The sequence below is a fragment of the Macrosteles quadrilineatus genome, unplaced genomic scaffold, assembly GCF_028750875.1.
Source record: "Macrosteles quadrilineatus isolate MER2022 unplaced genomic scaffold, UCM_ALF_1.0 Scaffold_8__2_contigs__length_117827958, whole genome shotgun sequence".
Lineage (NCBI taxonomy): Eukaryota > Metazoa > Arthropoda > Insecta > Hemiptera > Cicadellidae > Macrosteles > Macrosteles quadrilineatus.
Window position 1 is genome coordinate 111374180 of NW_026542601.1, and position 23104 is coordinate 111397283.

Here is a 23104-nt window from a genome sequence, read left to right on the forward strand (position 1 = left end):
ACAAAGTACTTTCGCAGTAGTATGCCCAAATGGGTAGTTGAACATATGAATTTGTTTTAAAATATAAATACAGTACTTACATATTCTTTTTGGTATCCTTGAAAAAAAAAAATACAATTAATATGATTCAAAAGACATCCGAGCAATGCATACTATAACATTGTATCGATGAATTAAAGGTCTAAACACAACATTTACAAAATGGTCGATCACGTGACCCATGTTGTTATGGGTAAACTTTTAATGAGGACCGACAAAGACCATTAAAGGTTAACTAGGTGATAAAATCTAGATAACGATTCAATCAAACTTGCCACTTTGAAAGTGCAACTTTCTGAACTGACTATGATAGAGATTTGTTGTCAATAGTGAATTGTTAGTTAAATATTTTTCCAACCTCTTGCGATTAGTTACTCATAATAAAGATACTCAGTCTAATTATTAAAAATATTTTATTAAAAAAGGTAAACAAGGCAAGTCCTAATTTTAATTTATGGTTTTACATTTAATCTTTAGTAGTTCAGTCGTATATTTGAAACACTAAACGAATATTAAATACGAATTATTTTATCTCTCAATTCAGAGGGAGGGCAGTGCTATCGACACATGAATATTCCACTTTAAACAATTATTTTCTCACCATAATTAAAGAAATCAGTTTCCAATTGGTCACAGTGGATAGTGTGAACAAATACCAACAAGTGCTTAATTTTTAGTTCAATAATTTGCAATACATAAAATTTATTACTACACTAACTGTTTATTCCTGCTCTTCAACTCAACTTCATCTTACAATTTCAGAGTGTTTAATTTCTCGAGACACAACTTTTCTCGTTTTAACACGTTGAGCATTGCTGAAATACCAAACGGTTTTCCAATGCCTGAATCGATGACTGGTCTATACTAGTACTTATTTGAAAAGAAGACTTTCAGGGAGTGTTTTTATCAGGTACTTAACCCAACAAAGAATATAAGTTACGTATTGAGTTCAAAACATTTAATATACTTCGTCAGGCAGTGGTTGTTCACCAAATTCAAAGAAACTGTAAGAGTTTTAAAGAACACCCCCTCCTCTTTTATACTGTGTCAAACATAAATTATTGTGGTAAACCCGACTATACGGTAATACATTTCCTTCTATTTGGTAATTCCCTATTTAGGAATCTTTATGGGCCTACCGTTCGGTGCCAAGACTTCCATAGCCAAATTATCAAATCCGTGCGGAATCGTGTTATGCATTAAAACAATCAAATAAGAACCTTTTTAACTAGTTAAACGATGCTCGTAGAAAACGTTTATTGCCAGAGTAGCGTGAACTCCATGAAGTTATGAACTACGCAGAGAAAGTTTTATCGTTAGAAGTGTGATTATAAGTTGTGAGTTTCAAAGTTCATATTTCTTGTACTTACTAATGTACTTCAAACCATTAGAAGCAATAGTATAGTAAATGAGTATATTTTCCAAAACTCTGTACTACAAGTAGTGAAACTTTGCTTGCCCATTCCAGCGTTACTTCTGATATCTATTAATTTCAGGCAAATATTTTCTATAGCAAAACTATCGATCTTTAACATTACAAACCAGTTAAAAAATTCCGTACTGAATGAAGTAGAAAAGGTAATGTTAACAGCCCAGTGGCTACTCCAGTTTCAGATTCCACTCGAGTGTTTTACTAACAATTACATTGATTCCAAGCACATTTGACTAATGCCATTTCATCTGTACGAAGCTATTTCAATAAACAGGTCCAAGACTATTTGCATTTGTTAAATTAACCCCATACATATAGCGTTTTAGACAGCATTGACGTTTATATTGAAAAATACTGTTTCATCTTCCGCGGGAGGTAATTGATTAGGCTAAATATAGAAAATACTCAAAAAATAATGCAAAAGCATAAATAGAAAGACATCTTCTTTTATGAAAATCATTTTGGTAGGAGTCTTACTTAATTTTAAATGTATGCGTTTTAAAAGTTTATTAATTCACTTTCATAAAAATCAGCTTGGTAATATTTTTACATACATGAGGTTAATCCTGTTTAGAATATTATACTAAAATGAAGATTATGAGTCACGTTAATTGTATAGTATTGGAATTCGTAGTATTTTTTTGTATACCTTAGAGACCTAGTATTATAGTTAATAATGTATTAGAATATATTTCAGGTCAAAAAACAGATTAGGTCTAATGGATTTGAAAAAAAATATTACTTTTTATAATCAGGCTAACATATATAGAAATTGATTGCAATTTACTCTAAATAGGGTAACCCAAGTTGCATAATTCTATAAGTTAGTTTGATGAGCCCCTTATCGGTTGATTTGAATAATTTAGTTTCTTAAAGTTGATGGTGATCATATTATGAAAACAGATCAAGGGCCAACAGTAATGCCATTGCCAAGCAGGAATCATATTTGAGATTTTGTATTTAGGTCGGTGGCTAGTTGGTAGCGTCACGGACTTTGGGCCCAAGGCAGCGATGTCGTGGGTTCGGATCCTTGTCACTGCCACTAAAATTTATCAGTACAGTCCACCTTCGTACTGTACCGGCTCACCTCTTGCTTTGCTGGATACGTTCCACGCACAGATCTGTAGTTGGACGGGCAAGTATGCAAGATTAAAAGAGATCGCCAACCTCTTAAAAAAATAAAATAATAATAATTTGCAATTAAAATATTAATCTAATTTAATCTTAAGATTACCCTTCCTGTTAATCACCTTATCAGTTTACCTACAAATAAGTATTTAAACAGTTCCCACTTGATGATGTTGATATAGTAAGCATTGAGTATGTTTGTAACCAGAAGTTTCATAATAACTGTTATACAATAACGATGTGTTATAATAAGCTGACTGCATTTGTTTATCTTTGTTCTCCTCCCTATCAACCACTTAGTAGTTAGATTGTCTTGGACAAACAGTCTTAGAGTAGATTGAGAGCTTAGGTTGGGATTGGGAATGTTTGAAGGGAGAGAAGGAAGAAGATTTAAGTTATCGAGAAAGATGAGGATAAGGCAATCATTTTAAATAGTACGAAAAGCTTGGTCTACCATGCTGTAACAATGAAAAGTATGCATAACTCCTTTTTCACATGTTCGAAAACAGTAAGTGCAACCACAAATTCAGAGATAAAATTGTACAGCATTTATAAATTGTATTGTGTTATTCGGAAACCATATTTTGGGGTTTTTTACAGTCACATCATGGTTTGAAATACTTATGTACGCGTTTGATGTTTTTGTATGTTTAAACACCATACAGTGTTAGTTAAATATTCAATAAAATATAACCATCAAATTAACAATAAATTATTAGTCTTCAAAATAATTTATTTGATAAAGATGAATAATTAATTTACAATATGTCTATAGAAATTTTAATCAAGTATGATTTAGTCTTATTCGACAGTCCAAAGATGACTTCCAAGTATAATTATAATATGTATACATCAAAGTTTCTTGAAGGGTTTGTAGGGAGCCCCTTATAAACTTTTTTGATGCAATAGTTTTGATTTTTTGGGGTTTTATTGTATTGAAATAATATTTGTAATTATATTCTACCATAGTTTTGACGATGCCGTATGGATAATCTTAAACGAAACCCCCTATAATGATACCATTGGCGATATAAAGGGTATAAACCAATACTGCAGAACAGTTCTCCAGGGTCTGGTTACGAAATGTAGCGATTGCCCTGGAACATCTCTCGTATAATATTATCGTTTATGCCCTACATAATACTTTAGGGAAAGAAAGCGTTTATGAAAAGCATAATATTTTTACCACTGTCGTCAATTGAACTTGGTAAATAATAGTTTTTTACCTAGCTTCAAAAGAGTGACTATCTTAATAAGAATGACATGACGTATAATAGTGGTAACCGTTTTCTGTGTTGATAGAGAAGAATTTTGGATGTAAAAATAATTGATACATATTGTAGTATAGCTCTTTATTTTAAGGACAGAATCGTCATAAAATAGATAGTTACAACTATACTTAACACATTTTTTGGGTTCTTTGTAAAATCCAATCACTCACTAGTTTTCTGTTAGAGTCCATTTTGATGTCAAGTGTCATTATCGTTAAATTCAGGTATTAGTAGGTATTATCATAAGTTTAAGATTATACCTTATAGTGACCAGTGATTGCTTATAAATTATCACAATTTTAACATACCCTACAAATACTTTGTTTCATGTTGTAGTACATAAAATAATACAAATTATAGTTTAATGTCTAAATAAGCTAAAAAGATTTTTGGTTATATCCATCTGATAATTTTCACAAACACGTTCAAAGCTCATAAATAACATCAGACTCAATGGCTCATTTTAGTATATCACGGGAATGGAGACTCGAACTTATACAACATATTTTTCTATAGTCTAGTTTAATCAACAACTAATAAGTAACTTCCGTGAACAAAATAAATGTTTTCTCAACAGTTTTGGTAATCTATATGATTACAGGTTAGCCAGTTTCCTCCCTCCGATACACACTTCAGCCCCTACATTGCTGGACCCTGTAATCTGGTTTGTGATTGTTTGACTTGGGGATTTAAATTACCTTCAAAGGGCTTAGGTAGTTCAATTTAGTCGATTATAAGTTCAATATTACGTAGATTTGGTTGTATTTTCCTTATTACGTAGATTTGGTTGTATCTTCCTTAGTAATCATTTCCATTATTGTAATCAATATCAAATTAAAAACTGTAAAATTTGGACTATAATGTACCCATAAACGAATAATTACATATTTTGAAAAGCCAAACCTGAATTCGAATGCAAACTAAGGATGTCCAATTTTATGGCTGTTTTATGTTTGAGAGTTTTCAGTTGGACTTAGTTTTTACTTAGTTATCCTACATTTTTGTATCAATATATGATTTATGTCTTTTATACTAATATTATTTGTTGTTTTTTATTTATACTTTATATTTACATATTTATTTGAGAGAGACGTGACCAGTCTTATGCAAGTTGGAAGTTGTTCAAAGGTGGGTTAAGGCCTGCCTGAGAAGGCCTTGAGAAGGCCTCACTTCTAATATTTTTCAACAACAAAGAACTGCCAAACCCTTAAACCTGCCGACGCCAGATGTCTTAAGGTTTTTTTGGTTTTAATTAAATTTTAATTTTTGTTTCCTTTCATATAAATTTTATTCTAACTTGTTATTTGTTTGAGGTTTTGGTCTTATTTTTATTACACAAGTTTTTACAGGTTTAAGTAGATGTACTATATTTACACTTTCTAGGCCTATACATATTATATAAATGTATGTATGTAGACACATGAAGAAATGAAACTATTATATTATGAAACAACATAATGTTTCTGTGGTAGAATGGAAGTTGGACACTTTTTAGAATCTTCAACTTCTGGCTAAACTGTATGGTTCCAAAACTACTAACGTTTTGTAAATTAATCATACTTTTAGAACTATAAAATCTGATTGAAATTAAACGTAAACTTAACCTAAGACAACATATCTATAATTAACATAGGATTAATCTATTTTAAAGTATAAAATTTATCTTAATCCGTACAAAAATTTAATTTCTTGTTAAACGAATAACAAAAAGGGGGCCCAAGGGGGCCAAGGTGCCCAATTTGTACCTTAGTGATTCTGTTCATAAATTGTAACATGTTGAAAAAAACAAAGAGTATGGAATCATAAAGTAAATCGTTTGGTAATATTTTCCGTTGTTAATAACACCTAATATTTTTTAATACAAAGTTATTTTATAGTTATCATTAACTAACAGCTTATAAAACTAAGATTTTTTAAATTAAAATATTTTATGTATCTGTGCACTATAATGTATAATTTTTGTTTTATACCCTAAGTAAGTGATTATGAAATAATAAAAAGAATCAGTTTTAAATTTAATAAATCGTTTAATGTAATCCTTATTAAAAATTATTCACTACAACAATGGTGGATATGTATTGTTGCATTGGTTGTATTGTTAGTAAAAAATACACGGAACAATCCAGGCTGTAATTGAAGAGTCATTAAAATATGTCTCGGGTGTCAAAAATAACTATGTGGTCCTTAGCGACTTTACAATTTGTTATGCAATATTTTTATTACAACTGTAATTTGCAACGTACGTCAATTTCTTATTCTCGGCCCATTGAAGATATTGAAAACTTAAAAATAGTTACTTAATCAATATTTAAGTTTACATTTATATTCTAGAATAGCTATACGATATAATAAAAAAAATAGCCACATCAGTTTTTCTCTAGGGTATTAATGCAAGTGAATGTGTAATTTAAAATGGACCCAGGTGGTGTCTTCAAAACAATACTTTATCATGCCAAAACCTCTTTCGTAAAAGTAACATATGATGAAGTTATTGATACTAAATAATCATAATATATAAAATATGGATTAAGAATATAATTTTTCTCAAAGCAGAGTCAAACAAGCGTTAAATAACGACTCTTTAAGTGGTCAGATGCAAAGTTAATGTAAAACTATAAACATAAACTACGCCGTTCCAACAATACAGTCTATTATAAGCTGTAGCAGGGAGTTGTAAGTTTCTGTCGTATATAACAGTAGAGTTTAGGCTGGTAACTTAGCACACTAATTACTGTGTACCCTACTGTATAGCCCAATTAAGATATTCTGAGTTAACTATAGACTATTTACCAAGGAGTTTCGTGGTATCCACGTAAAACGTATAGATAATTCCTAATGTATTAACAAACATGAGAAAACGTTTAGCCAATTATATGATATTTATTGTTTGAATTTAAAGCTGTGCTTGTAACTGAAATTACAATAATGTGATTTTAATTAAAATCTTAACTAGAGAAAGAATGTGCTTTTTCTGTTGTAGCTCTTTTAATTCATAGTAAGAAAGTAAATAGTAAAAGTAAAAAAGTTATTCTTATTATTTTGTACATCCTAAATAAGTAAGGCTTCTATACAAGATTTATTACTTTAAGTAATATTACTTTAATATGGTAAACTTAAGAATGTTTTAGTTCATGTATTTTTTTTACTAGGCTCCAACCCGTGATAGTTTTTAACAGTAGCCTACTCCAGGCTAGGCTTAGAAGCTGCTGTGTAATCTCTGAAATAAAAATCTATTAGTGATTTCAACCCGGTGCCTTTGGGTCAGAAGTTTCACACTCTACCACTGGAACAGCTTGCTTCTCGGTGTTTTAATATTTAGAAAAACAATTTTTTTTCAGTGTGGCACATTATCAGTACAAATTATAAATTCTACTTATAGAGTAGAGAAAAACTGGAATCACAAACGTCTTAAAAAGAATTAATTTTTGCCTATAACATCCAATTGATGGCCATTTTTAAGATTTTGTATAACAATTGCCCTGCCGTTACAAAGCCAAATTAATTTGACATGAAATATCGGCGGGTTATTTTCATACCTATGTAAATGGTGGGTGTGATTTTAACGGAACTATTTTAATAAATTCAAGGACTACCAACTCAGTGTTGAACTGATTAGATTAGGGACGCGGGATTCAATTTAGCGATACGCTGAGTCCACTGAACTCTCAACTGACCTTCCTTGACTAACACTGTTTAGTTACTTGGACAAGCCACTCTTAATCTTTTTACATGTTAATTTGGCCTCTCTAAATCAACAATCTCTTATACATTCCTAAACTACAGTCTCCTTAATATGTTTTAAAAAAATTAACAGAGTTATATATTACTTTTTTCACGATATATCATCTATGATCACTGTATGGGTTTTGTTTACCTCTTTAAATAACTTAAACAGAAATATTTAGTACTAGTATGTACATAAAGTGTTGATAATATTGATGAATAGAGAAATTTTCATGATTGTTGTTACTGTTAATGTGTATTGAAACATTTAACATTTTACGGTTGGGTCTCATAGCTCATTGCTCTAAATCCTAATAACAAAAGTTAAGTTCCCTAATAACAATAACAACGTATATAATCCATATACGTATCTAATCTAAAAGATATCCAAATATATCGTATGTATGGTACCCAGAGTTTTTGTATATGTTAATGATTTTATTTTTATAATAGCCTACTGTCTGCAACACCTTCACATGCTATTTAGTTTGTTTATTTTTCCATCTCTTGAGCTATAACTTAAATGTCGTAGATAAAGTTTCAAACCACCACAAACCTCAAGAAAAGGGCAAACGTTTATGGATAACTCTCTATAATTTGGGGTTATGAAGTTTAATGTCGGTTAAGGTTGGGTCTGAAATTAGTAGAATTGATTTTGAGTTAAAATTGTGAAACTGTTCATCTAATCATTACGTTTGTTTCGATCATTTCCTTATGCATAAATACTATTGATATTTAATATTTTTGATGTAATGTATGTTTGCAAGGTATGTTTGATGTTTTTTAATTTTAAATTAATAAATAATATGTATTTAAAAATGTAAGCAAACATATTTTGACGGAATTGAGACATAGATTTGTCAACTAGTGAGACAATTAGTGTTAACAAATTTTGTGAACCGAGAAACATTTTTCGGGCCTCTTTGCAACAATAAATTTAGCCAAGCATACCATAGAGTCCTTGAATAATCTCATACTAATCCAAAAATAGACTATAGTTATACCATGGTCCAGTAAAATATTGATCCCTTCAAGCAATACCGATGTAAAGAGCGGATTTTGTTTCACTAAATATTTTCTAATAATAAAATCTGTTGAGGACTATTTAATTTTTTATACATATGAGTATCCTAGTACCATATTTTATTTATTTTGTGAGAGAAATGTGTTATGCGATTTTTTTAAATTACTGCAGGGGTATAGAATTACTAAGTAAACCTAGGGAGAGAATCAAGATTTAATATTTCAGAGTAGACAGTCTTGTAAATATTGGTTTTCCCCGTGGTTTGTTTTGACAACAAAACCAACATTGCACATTTCAATTGTAACTGATACGTGTGCTTCTGATGACGGTGGGTCAAATGTAGTCAGAATAGTGTGAGAGTAGTCTGTAGCATGAAATTTGCCTTTCTATTTATGAAGAATAAACGAACAATAAAACATTTATATAAATTTAACTTATGCGATCTTTATATTATAGACTAGTTTGTGATTAGGGCCACCATATTTATGTCTGAACACTTAACTATAAACTAAGTACTCAATAAAATAACATTGATAAACGTAGTGACCTCTCATAGTGATGAAATTAGTATGATTATGATTTAAGTGTTAAAACTGTTAAAGCAAATGGCTTGAAGCTATGTGTGATTTTATAATGGAAAATAACTCATTTATCATATTGGGTATGGTTGTAAGATAACTACCAATGTTTTCAGTATTTTGTATTTTAGTATGGTTGTTTGACCCACAATATTAAATGTCATATTAGGTTTTGGATCATACGAATAGGAGGATGCCACGAAAATGTGGATTATTATTTTTCGCTTGGTTTTGTTTGATGAATTATTATTTTAGATGGTCTTAAGTAGGTAAATTTACCATAAAAATATAATACTTCACTTAAGTCAGCACTAACAGAGATAAATTAGGTCTGAAAGTCTGACTAGACCAGTTCACTAATTATTTTACAGGAAACCCTCTTAGTAGGAAATCCAAAGTTTGTTGATTCTACAAGTTAGTTTGGTGTTTGAAGCTGGAGGCCGTCACCCATTGGCCGGTGGATTTACATAATCTAGCAACAAGTTGGTAACAAAAATTAGGAAACGTTTTTCCACGTATTTTTGGGCTATTGATGATTTATTTTGTCCCCAGTTTCTCTATTATGTATTTTTGAGAACAATAACGTATTTATGTTTTCACTTTGAATTTGCCTTCAATGGATGCTTGGAGTTAACAAACTAGAATTAGCCTCAACATGTACTATACTGAATCACTCCTGCTCCATATATTTTGCACACTTTTTAATTTTGTTATTAATATTCCTAGGTTTAACCTATTTTAATCCTTATCAATTTAGAGCAAAACATATCCCATTATCAGCCAGAAAATTGTTTTACGTTTGCTTTTTACGTTGAGCTTAGTTGTGATATCAAAGTTATTTTATTTAAGTTCATGAAGTCCAGTATTATTATAAATTGCTAAGTTATGCTGTATAATTAATAATAACCAGTTCTGAACTAGTTACTTAGTTGATTCTTTAACAGTCTTGTCCACGTTCATAAACTAAAAGGTTTTAAATAAGCTAAACAAATATTTTATAGTCAGAACTAATTGTTTCATATTCAGAATCCACTTTGTTTTACACAGCTTTTGATGTAACATTAAATCACTTATATTATGACAATCTAAAATATATATAAACACATACAATATTTTAGTTGTTGTATTGGCACATGCTGTAAGAGTTTATTAAAAAATTAAAATACTATTTTTATAAAAGTATACATTTACAAAAATATATAAAGATTATCAACACAAATCAATAAAACAAAATTAATTATTGTTTTCAATTTAAAACGCCTTGTAATATTATTTTGTTATCGCTGTACAATACATTACATATATGTACATATCAATATTATTAACCACTGTTCTTCACAAAACTTCCTGAATTTACATTTTAGAAGATCGCTACATGTCAATGAAGGCTGTAGTCAGAAACAACTCTTAAGATCCTTTGTGAGTTATCTGCATTTTGTAAACATATTAAGATAGTGTCTTGAACAGCAGTGTACGAGATATAGTGATGGGAAATATGAAAATTGCCCACTTTACCAGAGCTTTCTTGGGGCTTAAAAATTTTCGACTTTTGGGATTACACAATCCTTCCTTATAATACAGTTTTGTGTTTAGGATTTATAAATGCACTATGATTGAGTAAAACATTTTTTATTAATGTAACATACAACGTAGTGCGTTTAAGAGACTTTTAATCAAGCTGTTCAATGCTTTTTTTATATTACCAATATTTAAAATAAACATATTCGTTCGTGCGTTTGGGTACTAAGCCAATATCATAAACTATGTTTTAAAATTATTGTGTTTTTATTTTTATTCTTTGCATTTACTTTAGGAAGTATTTTCTGTTATTGCAGCCAGATATATTTTAGATGGAGTTTTTACGTTACATAAGTTGAACTTTTGAATAAAATAAAAGCATGACCTATTAGCCAAAACTGTTATTTATTAGTAAGTTCTGGTGCTCGCTCTAAAGAAAAAAAACTATTGAGCTTTCTGTTGTCTTACATTAGGAATAGTGTTAAGTCTAAAAAGTTAAACATTTATACTTATTCCAAGATTAATCCTACGGTAAAAGTTAGTCTTGAAAAACAAAGTAGGCTAAATAGTTGCCGAAAAAAACAAATGCGATTAAAGTAGTAAAAATAATATCATCTTGCTTTATTACCTTACCTCCTTGACCACTCAAAGCTAAGAAGGTTTTTCGCTGCACCAACAAATCACCATTGATACTATCTGATACTACTCATTTTCATACTATTTCTTTGTGTCTCCACTAGTTTAGAGATTTATTATGATGCAAAAAATTAAGCTATGATTTAAATTGCATTAATAAGTTAGTACTGATATTTTTAACCTGAATATTCAAACAAGTTCTTTTACATATGACACATCTTTTGAGTGTGAAACCTATTAGAGTTTTAACGAGGAAAAACATGTAATTGATTACAGTGGTAAGTTAACTGCAACCAACTGAAAATAAGAAAAAAATATATACGAAGTTCTTCCAGTTAGGACCTGAGACGAAACATATTTACTGCTTTCGTCAAATCAATATCTTTACTGTTCTCAAAGAGGACTCAATTTGAAGGAGACTATTTTGACCAAATATCTTGCTTGACTAAACCTTTACAATGTGACCTTTGCATTCAATTTATTGGGTAACAAGACTTTGTTATATAAAGTAGAACCGTAACAAGATTCTTTGAAGAGAATATATCATATACAAAGGGGTTTCAAGAAATTACATTTTTGTATGAGTGGGTTTTAGAGTAACAAAAACACAATGAAAAGCTAAATCTTAACGAGGTTTTTTTCATAATAGAGTTTTTAATTTAAATTTGTTTTCAGTATGACAACATGACATATGTTTGATAATTCTTCATTCATACTAATTTTGAAATAATTATGTCAAATAAGACTTATACTAAAGATATTCACGTTTAATTCATTATAACAACTTAAACAATAATACTAATGAATTTACTATCGTAGTACATTCTTAAAGTTGAAAATATATTTCACCTTGAAAAGATAAGTTTCAAAGAACATTAAATCAGAAAGAGATACTACTACAGCCAGACTTTGTGGCTTGGAAGTTGGTGTATAACTTTCCAAAATACAACCTAAACTTTGGTTTTTAAAATAAATGAATGTGTTAGTCACAGTTGGAATGACTTGAGTTAATAATTTTAAATGTCGACATAGGAAATATTATATCAATGTTAGGTTATAATATTCTAAACCTAAAGATTAATGTTGTCGATAGTTACATACGTATACTGCTTTAAAGTTGATGTTCAAGTTATTTTCTTTGGTTTAGTTCGAATGAAACTGAATCCACCAGACTGATTTATTGGAGCTTTAAAATTTGGTTCTTGAGCGGATCTAGATATTTCACGCATTTAGTTAGCTTCACCTGCATTGTAGCATGTAAACCCAGTGGTGGAACCGGATGTAACTTGAACTGAAAGAAAACATTTATTAATTTATTTTAAAAAAGTAAAAAAAAACTAGTTGCCTTTGATGTTCTCAATGGTAGCCTATGCTGGAGAACAGAAATATATTGATGAATTTATCAAGATTAATTATACACGTCACATACTCTTAAAGGGCGGACTTTTATCCTGTAAGTGCCCGTTAAATGCAACCATTAGCTTTGTGAAAAATTCCATAACTTTGTTTTTCAAACCCAACTTTAAGTTGTAAATGAGTAATAATGAAACTAAATTAAAATAATATTTCTTCATAAATTCATATGATTCTTAAATAAAATGTAACTGTTGCTTTCAAATAACTTCTATTAAAAGTTAGGTAATAACAAACAGTGCATAATTTAAATTTGCGGTTCAAAATTCGGCACTTCAAAGGAAAACCGAGCCTCTTCACCAAAAAGACCGAAACAACAATGAGATTTGCAGACGCAAAGTAACAGTTAGTTTGACATCTGGCAAAGACAGTTGTGGTGAAAGAGAGCACTTGCTGCCTTCTGGTGACAATAGGTAATAAAAATTGAGTTTTTGAATAGTATTATTAGTCAGGCATATCAAACAGCTTTGAAATTGTTGTGTTCTGTCTCAGTTGTGTACTGTTGTAGTACCCAAATATTGCGTAGTAAAAAATGAAATAAAAACCCCTATGAAAAATATTAATAATGAGTAGTGTTGCTTCAACAGAGCTTGTGTTTTCTGTGGACAACGAGTCATATAATAATCATATAGAAATTACAGTATTAGAATGTGTTGATAAACGCTCTTAACCAAATAATATCCAAACTTATTTTAATATTATACTATGTTGTTTTCACGTTTACATCTCTTTTTTATTTCTTGAAATATTTAGGTAAACAATATTTTTAAGGGTTTTTATGTTTTTAAGGTTGTTTTGGTTTAAACATTTACTTAAAAATGAGAAAACCAAAAGCCAAAATTAAAGGGTGAGAAATTCAGACTTGGCAGAATAACTACAAAACTTGGCTAGCGTTACTTTTCTTGACAACAACCCGTATTGCTTTTTGGTTGGTTCTCTAACATCTTTTCGAATTCAAATGTCATATAAATGCTGATCATAAATCATGATATTCATCCTTTACGATACGCGTAGATATTCAATGGGTATGTTCTTGAAAATTCCCCTAAATGCTATAACTGCATTATAGATTTTTGGTTTAACCCCAAAAATATGGTATTACAATCTCGTATTGTGTAGTTTATTATTATCTTTAAGTTTGACGACAGCCATTTTTCAATACGTACAATACAAGGTAGCTGAAAAGTAACTTGAACCTCTAATTACTTTTTGACTTGTGATATTTGAAAACGGTTCGTGGCTACAATAACGTTTGAATAATTTTTAAAGGTAGTGGGGTTATGGGTTGGATCAAAGTTTTTAAATAGGAAGTATAGTAGACTTTGGTATCATCTTAGGTCATAATGAAACAAACAATTGAAATAAAAAATAAAAATAAAATCATACTACTAATTACAATATGGAGCCTGAAAATTCCTTAATAACCCGCCTTAAAATCATATTATTGTGGTCGTATACAAATTATTAGTAGCCTATAAGCAACATCCCTAATAAAATCTGGGAGTTTAAAAAGCAGCACACTTGAGAACCCTAACCCTCTATAATTGCTGTTCAAAAATGAAAATACAAATAGCTGTATCAATTTTTTGTGGAACTTTCTGAGATTTCTCTATTTTATAACTACGTCACCATTTGTGGCACATACCTAGGCACTAGCATTGGACTTGTCGATAGAACGTTTACTATTCACATAATTATAATAAATATTTACTTATTTTAAAATTCTTTTTATGGTTCTAAGAGAATAAAACCCATTACAGAAGTAGTGGTTTTTCCTGTCAGTATTATTGGTCAGAGTTTCTATTCAATGTGCTGTTACATTCACAGGCCATATGCGTCCAGTTAGTAAATCTTAAAAGGAAAGTAGTGTTTGAATTTTATTGAGTTGGAAAAAAATGGAAAACATATTCACTTTTATATCAATAACGTTTAATGCTCATTCTTGGTCAATAATATTAAAAAAATGGTCCTGTATAATTTATTGATTTACATGCAGTAAATTCCGCACCCTGTGGCTGTTCAGGTAATTTAAAGTGATACACATATACAAGTTAAAAACATTTGTTTCTGATCAATGAATTATTTATATTATTATCTCCTCACAGTTGTATTGGTATTTATTTTTATTTTTTTGGTACTTTGTGATCCTAAAATCTTGGTTAGCGTTTAACAAATTGTTAGGTTACATACTAATTAGCATCCTCTTAAAATACTGACACGAATGTAAGGTTTCTCACACTCAGATTGAAAATATAATTATACTCGTGAAATGTAAAATTTAAGTTTATTAGTTGGTAGAATGAAACGTGTTCCCACGCTGATGCTCTAATTAGGCTGGGGAATGTTTTACTTCATTCTACCGGTAAATTAATTTAAACTCTGACTTTTGATTAATCAGGAATGCATATTGTGCTTTGCTACATATATACACATAATTAAACAAAATTTGCAAGTCTGTACACCGTCAAAAACGTGTACAAGATGAGGAAATTTGAGAAATAATTTGTAAAGTTTTGTTAATTAGTAAATACGGATATCATAAAAATAACATGGTTTGTAACAGAAACACATTAGGTAAGAAAAGTTAAAAGCAATTGTTATTAAATCTGGATTTGGAAACCCTACCTCCAGCTTTTATGGGATTAAAACCTGGTTTACCATTCAAGCGAGTTGGGAAAAGCTATCGCCAGTTGTCGAATGAGTTTTACTTATGAACCAATAGGCCTTTTACTTTATATTGTCAAATATTTTGATTCTTGTTAAGCAAATAAATAACAGTTTTAGAAAGCTTCGTTTCAGCAATTATTTATTGAAATTGAATAAATATTTTTAATAACAACTTTACCTTCAGTTTGTAAGTAACTGACGTAGAAATAATCCAGGCCTTAAAATATTGTTTGTATTCTTTTTACATTTACCATTTGCAATTTTTTAAGTATCAATTATAGATAAGAGCAAATAGATTCAACCTGTCCAACAATTTGATATTTTACAATTGTTTTTTAAATTGTATTTACACTAATAATTTATCTATCAAATAACTTGCCTTATCCAAACTAAATCTAAATTTAGTAAGACCTTACATTATAGTTACTTCGTTTTAGGTAAATAAATTTTAAATGATACTCTTCTGATTGCCTGAGGTGATCTAAATACCCTTAGCTTGCTTAGAACTTGCTGAGCAGCTTCTATAGATTTCCAAATTTCTTATTTTGTACATGTATATGATACACTATTTATTCTTATTGAAAACAATTTACAAATATTTTTTACACTATAGTCTTACTCCATGCACTTCAGAGATTCCAACCAGCTTTATAATATTATCTTAAAACAAAACTTTCTTGCTATACTTATGACAAGTTTAAACAACCTATTGCATATTGCTGTTGCCTCTTATCAAGCCAACTGATGGTTGGTATGGAATCACCAATTATAATAAAATTATATTATTTTGTACCATGTTGTTTTTAAAGGCTGATTCTTACACTAAAGAACAAATTCGCCCGAACTAAAGAACACAATCAATAATGTTTTAAATTGTAGAATACTAATTAAATTACAGTTTTTAACAAAATTAAAAAATATTAAACCGTTGGTTTTGGATTTAAACTACAATAATTTACGTGTTGGAAAAAATGCACTTCTTTAGGATGGTAGGTCATTCATGAAAGATATGGTGAATAATCTCCAACTGTGCCGGTAAAATTTGCATAATGAACTTTTGGAGCAGAAAATGTAGACACTTCCCGACAGGCCTCTCATGGGCTAGAAAAAATGTGTGTCATTGTATAATAAAAACATTCACTTTGTGTATTCGTTAGTAGATTTATGATTTGCACAATATTGCAAATAATGTAAGTTAGTTTTAAGAATTGTAGATTTCTGTAGCCTAAGTTATACAAATTAACGATACCATAAATAATTCTATTAGTAAGGAATAATGGATCTACGGAACTTTGAACTATTACAATTCTTTTATTTGTACAGTATTACAAATGCGAATATTATCTCTTAACAAGTAAAGTTTTGTTAACTCTTATCTCTTATATCGTAGAACATTGTATAATACTTATTTACACTAGGGAATTCCCTACAAATATTTGAATCACATTGTTTAGGACAAAGTACTTGTACTTTAAACTAAACATGAATGTAGGATAAATTTATAAAGAAAAGGTAACAACTCGATATGCTCCTGATGTATTATGTCCTTCTACTTTCTATGTCTATGTCTATATATTTTCCACTTTCGTACTCTAAAACTAAAGTTTAACAATTTGTTATCTAAAAATTGCAGACATTTTATTTATAGCTGTAATACACAGTTTTACACAGTTATGGCGTTACAAACTAAACAGAGGCGACTTATAATGAAAACAGCTGATTGTAATAATCAGCAATGTAATATTGCTTCTTTTTATACAATTGTTATAAACACATGATACAATCCTGGATTGTTTACCAACGCCAAAGTTGCAGAATCCTAATAGATTTAATGATATACATACAACACATTACGAAAGGAAAGTAATGGGTTTTTGTACTACTAATTTTGCCTTTACGCATTACAATTTAAAATTGGTTAATAACATACAATGAGCATTAATATTTTAAATTGACTCTTTTATTGCTCCAAAAACGTAAAGAACAAGATTAAACAAATGGCGAGACATTTATTTACTTTATTGGCTATCATAAATGTTTTATGATTCTGAAACTAGATAGGTCTAGTAACACTCGACATATTGTATTGTAAATAACAATACTTTATCAATGATTTATTACTAATATACAACTTGTTTATCAATATGGATCAAATAAGTTTTGGATACGTACGTTTAACGAATAGGTCTTGTAACAACTGGATAATTAACATATACGAGTTTAGACAAACAAACGACTTTGTACTTCCAAACTTGGCCAATTTAAAGATTCTTGAAACTAAGCACAACACTGAAACTGGAATCGTTTGTGATTCAGTCAAGACATCTGTGATCCTTAAATTAGTCCTTAGGTATTTGAGTCTGGCTGTACTCTAATGCTAGCAATTAAAAGGCGATAATCATTTAAAGGAATAAAAAAGGAGCTGAAAACAATTACTGTGAATTTTGACTGCTTTGAAAAGATATTTTTAAGCAATCTTAAAGAATAATTTATTACGGTTCCCAATTTTATTGAAGTAGTATACTCTCTTTTGAAAAAAAAACCTTAACAGTCACAATATAAATCACAAAAAAGAACATGACAATTTTTATAGAAATAAATATTAAAATTTGAAAACTTGTTTTTCTTTCTAAAAATTTAATGTCTCAGCTGCCTAATAAGCTTGAATTAAACTTAAGTAGGGGTAAGCACTGAATCGCCTCTAAGCCAAAACTTGGAGGAAAAGCAAATTTTATAAGTTATATTTTTTCGTTTGTAATCTATTGACTGTAATTTAATAGTTTGATACTATCACTTATCACGTTATATAAGGTAAATTACACAATTTGGGAACAACTTTAACGTAAAATTGAAACATATGTGTTTTATTATGAATTTAAATCATAGATATACAAAATCTTATGATATAATCATTATAACCATTAATTTCATATTTTGATTAAAGGCTGTATAAAAAAATACGGTTGCTAAATTTATAATTTTATTGTACGGATAATATGAAGTCCATTAGTTTATATGAAGTTAATCCGAATAATAAACCGTAGTTAACAAACTAAATACCTCAAACGTACATAGAGCTGCTTTGTTAGTTTCCTCTTATGCTACTTTGATGTCTATAAGAAGCTGGCTTTACTGTGCAAATATAAGGGGATTGTGGACTGTTGATTATATTAGCATTGTCATTCTCAACTTTGTAATTTTAATTGAAAAGCCATTTTAATTTAGATGTCTTATTTTTTCTTTTAAAAGGAACATAAAAGAGAGAAAAATTATCGCATTACTGTGAAAAAGTTTCAATTTGCAGCAACAAACGATACTCTCTAACGTTGCTGCTAAAATTATTTTCAAAATCCAAACAAAAGCATTTAAATTCCTAACATCCTATTTACAGTTTTAAAATGATAACTATATTGCTTAAAAAACAGTTTAACGTAATAACAGTATATCTCATCACTAGGGCCTACAGTGACTCTTTCTGACCCGAGGTCAAGTTTTAGGATCAAGGTGAAGCCGAGGTCATAAAATGAGCGAGGGTTAAAAAGATACTTTTTGCCCGTGTGGCGAACTATATTTTTCGTCATAATGCATTATCAATTAACAAATTATGATTAATGTTTATGTAAAGATACTCTCAAAACCACTACCGCACCTTTTTTCAATTCTGCTAATGCAAATAAGCAGCTGTTTAGAAAATGATTAAATCATTTCTTCTATTAGGATTGTGTTACAGTACACTACACCATCGATATGTCGAGCGATTGACAACAATACGCTAACACCTTACCTTTATATTAATAAAATGTAAATCAATCGATAAATAATTTCGATCGATATGATTGCCACAATTGAAATTTTCAACAACTGATTTTTACTCCCTAGGGACTAAAAATTCTACTTCAGACCCGCAATGCATGCATTAAAACGGCTGTTTTTGCTTTAGTATAACGAAAAATTATTTTATTACAAATAAGAGGGAAAGTTCAATAGCTTCAAATAGAAATAATGAAACATTTAAATACCTATCAATTATGGTGAAAATTTACATATATTGAAATAATATAGAAAAACATTCTTAGTAACATTGGAAACATTATAAAATAGGAACTTAAAATTTTTTAATATTCTGTAGTATATAGATATTTAAAAATGATATTTGTTTTTGTACATCGTTTATGCAAAAACAAAATTTGTGGGTTCAAGTTGCTTAGGTCAAGTAAGCAAATTATTAACTGAGTATAACACTGGAACAAAATCGATTACTATAAACATATTTGCCAACCTAATTATTCACCCAATCAAATAAGTTTGTAGTAAAGGTAAGATACATATTTTGAAAACATGACTCAAACGTTAGGTTAAAAAATAATAGAAGGTATCAACACCGCTATTAAAAAAGTTCAAATATTCTCAGATATGATTTACCTTACTATTCCTAATGGTTTACTATAGAAACAATTTATCTTAATGCATAATTTAGCCATAGTCAATATTTTTACTGAATTTTAAAGTATAAATTACCGGTGTAATTCCTTATACAGGGAATAAAATACCTAAATAGGCTTATATTATTTTGAATTGGTAGATTAACTGTTTTTATTTAACAGCATATACTGTCTTAGACATTGACTACTTTTCTCCTTCTACTACAAGATATTCCCGCCAAATGCGATGTCTCAGGTTCGGCAGGCGAGGGTGGGAAAGTATCAGCTGACTAATCTTTGGAGGGAGATTTAACAGATGGCTGATGTACTTACCTTGTTATCAGCTGTAATACTTATACTGTTGGGGAGCTCAATTATACGTCGAATAACTTGATGTGCCACTGTGTAAGTAACGTGCTTCTGTAATGTTAAATACAATGTATTTCCTTAACGTGTAATTTTAAATGTATACTGTTTAAAATATGCTGTAATTTCTAAAATAAATAAACATACAATCACGAGCAGATGTTATATATCGATCTTATTGCATGTGAAACAGTATTGCAGGGTATTTTGATGTTACAAGGCCACCCTGTAAACATTGTTACTACCTCCCTTATAACAAGGACTGTTAACAATTCTCAAGGGGTGAAGGCTTACCCACTTAAAGTATCTTGTTTTAAGCCAATTACTTAGGCCTCGGGTACGATACGAGCGGCAAGCCGCGAGCGGTAGCCTGAGCGGCACGTAAGCGGCCTGGGTGGCTACGATACAAGCGGCACGTCTATCGTATAAACGTTTATCTTATGACACTTTAAGGAAAATAGCACCTAATATGCTCGAATACAAGTATTATGAAAAGTTATCCTCTTTCTAATTTACTAGTAGTATACTAGAGAATTACGATAAACTTTTTCATACAACATATTTATTGAAGCTAACCATAAGCTAATCACGTCCGGAAAAATGTAAAACGTTAGACGCAGGTTTATTACGTCGTTGTACGGGCAATCAGGCCTGCGATCTGGTAAAATTTTTATGCACTGGACTGATATAACCTTGGAACATTAGGTAATATTTTTTAAGTTCATGTATCTTTAACCTCAATAGAATTTTGTCCGATAAATGTTTTATTAACTTGTTAATGTATAAAACTTGTTGGTGATATGTATATTGTTTAATAAAAAAATATGTTTCTCGAAAATATAATTTTAATCCAAAAGACAGATTAAATGGTTTCTTATGTGCCTTAATTTGATATATACTGCAAAAATTGGACTATTAACATTTTGATGAATATTATTGTAACACACCATAACCATTGGTCCTAAAATCAAAGCTAAAACACATTTTAAAAGACGATACTCAAAATTAATTTAACTACTTATCATTTGAGTTTTAAATTATCTTATTGCCCGCTAGTAAAATAAAAATAAAATATACAATGTATCATGTACATTGTCACATATTGAATTAATATTAAATCGATTATATTGACTGCACAAAATAAAACATAAAACTGTAATTAGCATGTAACTAATCTGATATATTGAATTACCTTACAAAAAGGATTAATAAATAATTGTTTATACCAGTCAGGTCGTAGTGAGCTTAACTAGAATTTCCTAAATGATAAAAGACACAAAGGGAAGTTTTTTCAGGATATTGCTGGATGTGCAGAGGAGTATTAGGCTATTGAGATCTCCCATGAGACATGTAACTACCAAGTAGGTATAACAAGAGGTCTACAGGGCTCTCACAGGACTGTTTAGTGCCTACGTGCCCAATTATACGTCTCTAATAATAGGACTGTAATAATGGTTCATAGAGTCAGTAGAGGTGATCTGTAGGATTATAAACAAATAGTTACTAGAAGCTGTGACGTGCTTTTAATTAATAAGAGAATGCCTAGAAGGCAGCAGATTCTATATTTTTATTTGAAACATAGCCTAATATTCTATCAGATTTTTAGTCTAAGTGATATGATTTCAAAGTTAGTATGATCAGGTAGCTCTTTTGCAATTTCTAACTATCAATAATGGTTAGTTAGCTTTTTTACACAAGTATCTGAGATAATTAAGTTTGAAAAAACCTTTAAAAATAATACTAATGTTATGATATAAAAATATTAAGTTACTTTTTTAATTTTTTACCTTTTTATATTAAATAGCAAAACGTGAGTTGCAAGTCTACCTAAAGAGGGCCAATAAACCTTTTTTCATATATTCTACAAACTCCAAAGACCAGCTGTTGTTCATTCATATTGACCTTCTGAATACAGGAAAATACAGTATATCCTATGAACTAAAGTTTATAAACACACCATTTAAAAATTACAATCACGTGACCCTTGTTGTTATGAGAAAACTTTTAATAAGGACCGACAAAGACCATTAAAGGTTAACTAGGTGATAAAATCGTGATAGCGGTTCAATCAAACTTGGCACTTTAAAGTGCAGATACTGACTACGATAGAGATTTGTAGATAAATGTGAAATTGTAATGTCTGATTATCAAATTAGGTTTCGCCGCATTTGGCAAGTATTTTTTTTTCCAAATATATCGACCATTTTGGGACATTATTTTCTAATTTAGTACTAATGGGATGAGTTCCCTTTAATATAACATGTCCCATTTGCAATGATTGTAGGGATAATAAGCAGAATAGGCAACAATAATCCTATAAAAGCCTTTATAGATATAGTTCTATTTTTCGTGTCAATTGATTTTACAGAAATTATAAGCAAATGGTGTGTAGCGTTAAATATAGCGAATTGACGCAATGATTTCTTTTGAGAGCAATTTGAATAATACACAGATAAAACAAATGTCATTAAACATCAATAAAAAGTAACAAATATAGTCCAAATACATTTAAAAAAATAATTTTTCAGATTTTTTTATTTTATTGTTGGGCATTAGTAATTATACAAAAATAGGTTCATTAAGATGGATTAAAACGTATTTCTACGAGAAATAAAATGTGTATTTATACTTTTAATCGTGCTCATTTATTTATATAATTAATACGTTCAAAATATGAGTACGTACTTCTTATAAATAGACCTTACATTGCAGTAGGTTCAAGCTAATAACCACCAACATAAACTACACAGTTCCAACAATACGGCCTATTATAAGCTGTAGCAAGAAGTTGTAAGTCTCTGTAGTATATAACGGTGTAGACTTTAGGTAAGTTACTTGGTTAACTTATTATTAGATGTTGTAAGGCCATAACTGAGAACTATAACTTA